This window comes from Pyrus communis, chromosome 14, assembly GCF_041283825.1.
Source record: "Pyrus communis isolate YQ-2024b chromosome 14, ASM4128382v1, whole genome shotgun sequence".
Classification (NCBI taxonomy): Eukaryota; Viridiplantae; Streptophyta; class Magnoliopsida; order Rosales; family Rosaceae; genus Pyrus; species Pyrus communis.
Window position 1 is genome coordinate 18,380,885 of NC_142578.1, and position 8,830 is coordinate 18,389,714.

At 40.5% G+C, this 8,830-nt stretch overlaps 1 pseudogene; it reads right to left on the reverse strand.

Moving 5' to 3' along the window:
- Positions 1 to 240: 240 nt before the first annotated feature.
- On the reverse strand, positions 241 to 8,299 carry LOC137712183 (uncharacterized; annotated as a pseudogene).
- Between the last annotated feature and the right edge of the window lie 531 nt (positions 8,300 to 8,830).

Consider the following 8,830-nt stretch of genomic DNA (forward strand, 5'->3'; position numbering starts at 1 on the left):
TGTATACTTTTAATGGTTGAGATGTAATCTAATAAATTTAATTAATTTTCTTTATTAAATCCAAATTGATTTAAACAAATTATGAAGGGCAAACATTTCTCTCTCCTCCCCTCCTCATCACATTTTCTCTCTTTCTCTTTCCCCTTGTCTCTTTCGTTTCAAGTTTCTGCAAGCCAAAATAATTTTTGCAGTGCAAACATTCATCAAGTCCTTTCTTCCTAGACCAGATCAGAATATGACTTATGGATGCAAATTTCCGCCGTCTTCTCCTTTGACAAAAATACACCTGAAAATTAATAACACCTAAGATTAAGGCCAATAGCTCAATCGCCCACGATGAATGGGGGGGGGGGGGGGGAAGGCTGTGGCCGAAGAATCTCCGATGCCAAAATTAGAATTTGAGAGAGAAACTGTTTAGGAATATTTGGGGTGAGGCTACCTATAGGGGAGTGGCTGACCCTATATGGAGAATAGGGTCCCGCCATAAATGGTGGGAATATGAGTACAATTGCAAGATATTATGTGAAATAATATCTTGCAATTAATTTGGCAATTAATCCTAAATTGAATAGGAAAATTGAGAGTTACCTTTTGAGTGAGGATTTGATAAGGAGTGATAAGAGGGATTTGAATAAATATCATTTTGATCACCTTTGACTCTTCCTTGATTTGAGCCGTCATTGTCCGTTGCATGTGCATGAGAATCCCAGTGTGTCTTGAGGGTAATTTTGTTATTTTACCCAAAATTACACCTGTCACCTCCATAATTTTCTTAATTATTTTTTGCTCCACATGACTTATGTCGATCTCTTTTGAAAAAAAAAAAAAAAAAGACGTGAATATGATTATAAACAGAAGATTAATAACTAAAATTCTAGTGAATTTGAAAAGGAAAATAAACTCAAGATGAACTTTACAAAGAAAGAAAAGAGAATAAATTTCTTGTTCTGCCCAAAACCGTAGGAACAAATTTATATGGAATGGAATTCTGTTTGTGGTAAAAAAATTCCAAGGGATATAGATCGGATCTGAAGAGATTTATAAACATTTTACGGTGGAAATTTAAAAACAAAACCAAAAACTTGGAAAAGAGCATGGCCACTTGCGGAAAGACCGATCATTGTTTTTTTTTATCGGATGGTGTATGTAGTTGGAACCAACGATCCAGATTCAATGTTTTGTTTAAAAAAAAATATATATCAAATTTATAAATACATTAATCCAACGTTGAGATCGAATATAAGCAAATCTAATGCTAAAAAAAAAAAAAAAAAATCTAACAACTCAAAATTAAATCCAGTTGCGTAAAAAATTAAAATTTTTATTTAAATCAAAATTCACTCAAAAACTCTATAAATACCTATATATTTGTTTAGACATTCATACAAAATTTATTTTCGTCAAATAATTCTTCCTTTCTTTTTGTACTTACCTATGTATTTGTGTTTAAGGACAGGGTAGGTTTAGGTTGTGTGGTTTTTCATGTGGTGCATATGTGTTAGAATGAGGTAGGTTTAGGGGTGGTATTGGCACGATTACCGTACCAAAATCCATGTATCAATTACCATATCAAACTTTTGGTATGACAAAATTTATTACCATTACCGTGCCAAACTTTCGGTATACAGAATTTCGGCATGCCAAATAGTTCAGTTGGCATGGTATGATAATGGTAATTGCCACTTTATTTTGGGCCAAAATTTCATTTTTTTTTCAATCCAATTTCAATTTTTTTTTTAATCCAATTCAAGGTCCAAACGTGTTTTGCCACTCTCTTTAAGTTTCTAAAACTTTTTTTTATTTAATTATGAGAATTTTATAGAGATTCATTTAAGAAACAAGAAGTAAATAGATGGAACAATTGCTGAAAGAACCCAACATGACACACCCCGACCAAAATCTGGGTGTGCTGGCCGTCACGTGAGGGTGACGTAGCCATGTGCACAGTGCGGAAGCAAAATATAATAGTAAAAGTACGAAAAAATAAAACTCACTACAAAACAGAGTAGTTAACATACAAGTGCAAGTGTAAGGGTGAAAACAATATTCAGAGCATAGAAAGCCTAGTGCAGTCCAGAGGAACAACACTAACTAAACACACCCAGAAGTGGTCATACACTGGTGATAATCTGTCAGATATGCTGTGGATTCCTCGTAAGCTACCAAAAGAGCAACCTAAACTAGAACCTAGAGGGGCGCAAAACAGAAAGTGTGAGTGGGCAAAAATAAAGCTTTTCTAAATCATTTCATTATAAAAAATTCTAACCTCTCGCCGTAAAACCTGTATAGTTCAAAGAAAATAGAATATACACATATATCGAAAACATGCTCAGAAATATGCCATGTCGAATGCCTCCACATAAATTGTAAGTAACCCAGGTAATGTCAATCAATGCAAGTAACATGTCAGCCGGAGTTACCTAACGTGACCTGTACGGCTGAATTTAGAGCTTAAATCCCCAACTCACTAACTATAGCTGCACACGAGTCGGAACCACCTAAAGTGGTCTGTACGACAGGAATGAGTGTAAATAAATACGCTCAAGTGCTACGATCACGTGAAGACTGGGCGAATAATCATGGGTCACCTACGAGTCGAAACCACCTAAAGTGGTCTGTACGGCAGGACTGTGTACCTAACTTGGATCCAAGATAAGTGTGTGGTGCGAAAGGTGAACATCACGTGAAGGACTGTGCCCTACTCTGGGCGGGAGCACTAACACCGAGGGTGCAGGTTATGAGCTCTCTATGCATCTTACATAACTACTAATCACAATCATAAACCATAACTTACCTGGCACTTACCTATGCGTTCGCAGCACCAAGCATACATATATATGCAACCACTAATGCATAAATAAATAGGCAAACACTATGCATGGCATTTAAAACATATAAACATTCCATTTCATTTTCTAGGAAAAACCACAAGTATATAGGTATATACGGAAAACCAAAAGCCCACTCACTAATATGTGGAAGGGTCGTAACCCCCCTGCCTCGAGTGACTGCGCTCGTCCTCGGGATAGGTCTCACCTATATGCGAAACAACTATAAAAACGTTAATTTAAAGCATATAACCAAAACTAGGTAATAACTTCTCATACAATGCTTAAATGAGGTGTGTGAATACACCAACGTGATCTACTCAACCTCATGAACATCCCCATATTTTTAAAATAATTTTCTGACGTTTCACGCGCCCCCACGCGCCAGCCAAGGCACGGCCAGACGCACCGGCCAGGCGCAGGCACGTGCCTGGCACACGGATAGAATCCCTAACGGAGTTGGGGAATATTACGTCTAAAAGCAAGCATATTCCGTTAAAACTAACCTGACGCTGTTAAGAATATTCCATTAACTTAACGGAATATTCCCTTTTCTTCTCCAGTGAGTCTCGCCGGCCGTTGCCGTCTGCATTGCCGGAAGGTGGAAAATTTTTCAAAACTTCAAAACTTCTTCATTTATCAACCAAATTCCATGAAATTGGTACCAAATTGAAGCTCACAACAAGTAGAACAAAACTTTACCACTTTAAAGCCCTAAAACCAACGGAATCTTGCCGAAAAAACCTATGATATTCCGGCCAAACCTGCAACTCACTGAAACTGGGCTTCCTGACGTCCAATTCCTTCCAACTTTCTTCCCCGAGCTTCGTAAGGACCTTCTAAAGCTCCCCGTGATCTTAGAAACTCCTAAAAACATCACGATCATGTGTGCATGAATAGTGCATGAAAACATGGATTAGGATTCTCGAGGTTTTCAAAGTTTTCAAGTTTCACAAATGGTATGGATGAACTCAGGAGCTTGCAAGGAGTTCGAATCTTACATTCTAGACGTCGATCTATGCATGGAAGATTGAAGTTGAAGTTCGTCCATACACCTTGTAAAGAAAATGGAAGAAGTTCGAGAGAGAAAAGAGAAAGAAAGGTCACGGGAGTGTGGTATGGGTGTGTGTGTGTGTGTCCTGTAGAGTTAACCACCAAACATAACAAAACAACACCCCACAACACCAATTACGTCCAAAGGCATTTTAGTCTTTTCGCACCTACGGTACAAATAATTCGGGACGGACTGTCACAACCTACCCACCTTAATAAAATTTCGTCCTGAAATTCAAAACAACTCAAATTAACCACTAGTAACCATAGAACAATCGAGGATACAAATCTCTCATCCGGTCTTCCGTCTCCTAAGTAGCCTCCTCAACTGAGTGATTCCTCCACTAAACTCACAGTCTTGTTCCTCAAAACCTTTTCCTTCCAATCCAGAATCGTTATTGGTTCCTCGTCATATGACAAATCCTGGTTAATCTGTAATGGTTAAGGAGGTATCACATGTGACGAATCCGTAACGTAATGATGAAGCATGGACACATGAAAAACATTATGCACTTTAGCCAGCTCAGAAGGCAACTCAAGCCTGTAAGCCACATCACAACCTCGCTCAGTGATCATATATGGTTCGATATACCTGGGACTTAACTTGCCTTTCTTCCCAAATCGTATTACACCTCTCCACGGTGAAAGCTTCAGAAACACCCAATCACCCACTTTATACACTCTGTCAGTAGCATGTCGGTCCGCTAAACTCTTTTGTAGCTCCTGGGCCGCTTTCAGGTTAGACTTAATTACCTTAACATTTTGAGTAGTCTCCTCAACAATTTCTAGACCCACCAAAACTCTTTCTTCGACCTCAGACCAACACAAGGGTGTACGACAAGATTTACCATACAGTGCCTCAAATGGTGACATGCCGATACTCGAATAAAAGTTGTTGTTGTAGGCAAATTCCATTAAATCCAACCGCTTGTGCCAAGCATCGCCAAACTGCAACACCAAAGATCTCAACATATCCTCCAACGTCTGAATGGTCTTCTCTGATTGTCCGTCTATCTGAGGATGATATGCTGTACTATAGAGTAATCTCGTACCCAAAGCTTCTTGAAAGGCCACCCAAAATTTAGAAGTAAATCTTGGGTCACGATTTGAGACAATACTCACTAGAACACCATGGTACTTCACGATCTTCGATATGAATAATTCAGCTAATCGGCCCAAACAATATTTCTCCCTCACTGGAATAAAATGCGCTGACTTAGTAAGCCGATTAACTATCACCCAAATGCCGTCAAAACCATAATGTGTATGCGGAAGCTTGTACACAAAATCCATCATAATGTTTTCCCATTTCCACTGTGGAATGGGAAGCGGCTGCAACAACCCAAACGGCTTCTTCCTTTCAGCTTTAACTTGTTGGCAAATGGCACACCTACTCACATACTCAGCTATCTTTCTTTTCATACCCGGCCAATAATAAAATGGTCGAATGGTATGATACATTTTAGTAGCTCCTAGATGCATCGCATAAGCTGAGATATGCGCTTTATCAAGAATTGCTTTCTTTAATTCCAAAATATTTGGCACAAACATTCTACTCTCCTGCATAAGCATGCCATCCGATTCTCGAACTCTAAAGTCTTTCTTTTTCTCCTGATTCCTTGCTTGAATTATTTCCTGAGTCTTTTCATCAACCATCTGGGCTTCAAGTACACGATCAATTAAAATCGGCCTAACTTGAAAATTAGTAAGTAAGCTACCTCCTGATCTTCTACCTCTAACCTCACTTCAATTGATCTCAAGTCTACAAGAAGAGGAACACGACTAGCGTACAACGCATTAATACGGCCCTGAGATTTTCTACTGAGTGCATCAGCTACCACATTCACACGACCAGGGTGATAATCAATCATGCAATCATAATCACTAAGCAATTCCAACCATCTCCGCTGACGAAGATTAAGATCCCTCTGCGTGAAAAGATATTGAACACTCTTATGATCCGTAAAGATCTTGCATTTTTCTCCATAAAGATAATGTCTCCACATCTTCACAGCAAAGATAATGGCTGCTAACTCCAAATCATGCGTAGGGTAATTCAACTCATGAGGCTTCAATTGTCGTGAAGCATAAACAATCACCCTACCATGCTGCATCAGCACACATCCCATACCATTTAAGGAAGCATCACTGTAGACTTCAAAATTACCACTATCGTCTGGAAGTGCCAAAACAGGTGCATGAGTGAGACAATACTTCAATTGCTGGAAACTCTGCTCATAATTATCATCCCAGTTAAATTTAACATCCTTCCTCATTAACTTCATCAGTGGTAAAGCAATCACGGAAAAATCCTTTACAAACCGTCGGTAATACCCTGCTAAACCAAGAAAACTCCTCACCTCAGTGACGGTTCGTGGTTGCTCCCACTTCTCCACTACTGCTACCTTTTGAAGATCCACCAAAATACCTTGAGCGGATATGACGTGTCCCAAAAATGCCACTTGATCTATCCAAAATTGGCACTTGCTAAACTTAGCATACAGTTGGTGTTCCCTCAACCTTTTCAACACCAAAGTAAGATGTCAAACATGCTCAGATTTAGACTTAGAGTATACCAGAATATCGTCAATGAAGACAATGAAAAACCTATCCAAATACGGCTGGAATACTCGGTTCATCAAATCCATAAAAGCAGCTGGTGCATTTGTCAATCCAAATGGCATTACCAGAAACTCATAATGACCATAACGAGTCCTGAAAGCTGTCTTAAGGACATCCTCACTATTGATCTTTAATTGATAATAACCAAACCTTAAATCAATCTTAGAAAATACACAAGCACCTCAAAGCTGGTCAAACAAATCATCTATACGCGGCAATGGATAACGATTTTTAATTGTTACCCGATTCAATTGCCGGTAATCAATGCATAGCCTCAAAGTCCCGTCCTTTTTCCTCACAAACAACATTGGAGCTCCCTAGGGTGAAGTACTAGGCTGAATAAAACCTTTATCCACTAATTCCTGCAACTGGATTTTCAATTCCCTCAACTCAGTAAGAGCCATTCGATAAAGAGTCAAGGATATAGGATTAATACCTGGAAGTAATTCAATGGTGAACTCCACATCTCAGTCTGGCGGCAATTCAGGTAAATCATAAGGCAAAACATCAGGAAAATGCCTGACTACCCTTACATCCTCCACGTTACTAGGAGCAACATCGTTCAACACCACATGAGCTAAGTATCCCTGGCAACCTTTTGATAACAACCTTTTTGCTCGCACAGCAGAAATAACGCCATGTCTCACCCCACTCTGCTCACCCACAAAAGTAACCACAGGTAATCCAGGACGATGGAAGGTAACTATTTTCTCGTAGCAATCTATATTGGAATGATTAAAATGCAACCAATCCGTGCCCAAAATCACATCAAAATCAACAATATCTAACGGGATAAGGTCAACTAGCATAACTACATCCTCTACCATCACTGGACATCCTGGATATACATAATCGACATAACATCTCTCTCCTCCAGGCATAGCAAACTCTAAATCATACCCTAGAGGTGTAGGGTGAAGTTGCGTCACTTGAGCAAATGTATGACAAATAACAGAATGTGTAGCACCATAGTCAATCAATACTCTAGCAAAATAACCAAGGATATTTAACGTACCCATGATCAAGTCTGGATTATTCTGAGCATCCTGCAGAGAAATATTGTGGATACACCTCTGGGGCTGCTGTTGTCCACCACGACCTCTACTAGTCTGATCGCCTTGACCCTGCACATTACGCCCCTGACTAGGTTGACCAGACTGCCTTGAAGATCCCGTACTATTAGTAGCAATCTCCCCCTGCGGAGGCTGTCCTCCCTGGTACCACTGAGATCCACCCGCTGGAATGAGAGGATACGGCATATAACCACCTGAAAACTAAGGATACCCACTTTGAGAATAATGATTCTGGGGATACGGATATTGTCCTGGAGCATAAGGAACGACATCACCTTGATAATAGTAGGCACCACCACGACCCGACTGACCATAACTAACAGGCCCTGGGACCTGCTAGATTAGCGCAGGTGATGGCAAGAACGACTGCTGGGGCCTCTGCTGACTTTGGGGACAATTTGCAGCTCGATGTCCCATCTGCCCACAAGTGAAACAACCACTGCTGCCTCTCCTACACTCTCCAAAATGCCGATTGTTACACCTGCGATACAACAGAGCTCTTCCTCTACCAGTATCGCCCTGTCTCTGGCCTCTAGGACCCTCAAAAAATCTACCACCTCTTCCCTAACCAGTGGCACTAAAACCACCGCTGGAAGAACTAGAACTAGTTCCACCTCGCTTAAAACTCTGGGTCTTGCGAGGTCTTAGAGATGTCTGGCCTTTGCCTTTATCGTCTTTCCTCTGATTGCCATCTTTTTCTTTTTCCTCACTCTCGCTAGGCATGTTCTCGGAATCCTCAATCCTCTACAGAATCTCATGGAACTCTTGATAAGAGTCGCAAGGGGTAGTGGTCGTCATAGAACGCCACTTCTTTTTAGTGCTCAATCGAAAACGACGAAGCATCTCACCCGGATTGGCAGCAACCTTAGGATAATAACGAGATAAATCAGTGAACCTCCGATAATACTCGTTCGCCGTCAACTTCCCTTGCCTCAACTCGGTGAATTCTTGCTTCTTACGATTAATGTACTCCTACCAGGATGATGATTTCTTACCTAAGAACCATGATATCATCTCAACCCACTTCTCAACAAGAAGATTACCTTGATTATGCAATACACGAAATGTCTTTTCAATATGCTCCAGCCACTGCTCAGCTCCCTCAAAACCCTCGTGGCCCTCAAACTTATCCAACTTCAAATTGTACATGGTCTCCAGAGGAGTCCTCTGGGTAGGGCGGAGCGCCGACTGAATAGCGGTAGCAATAGCTTCCCCTCAATTGAGCTACATCAGGAAAACTAGGCTCAGCAGAGC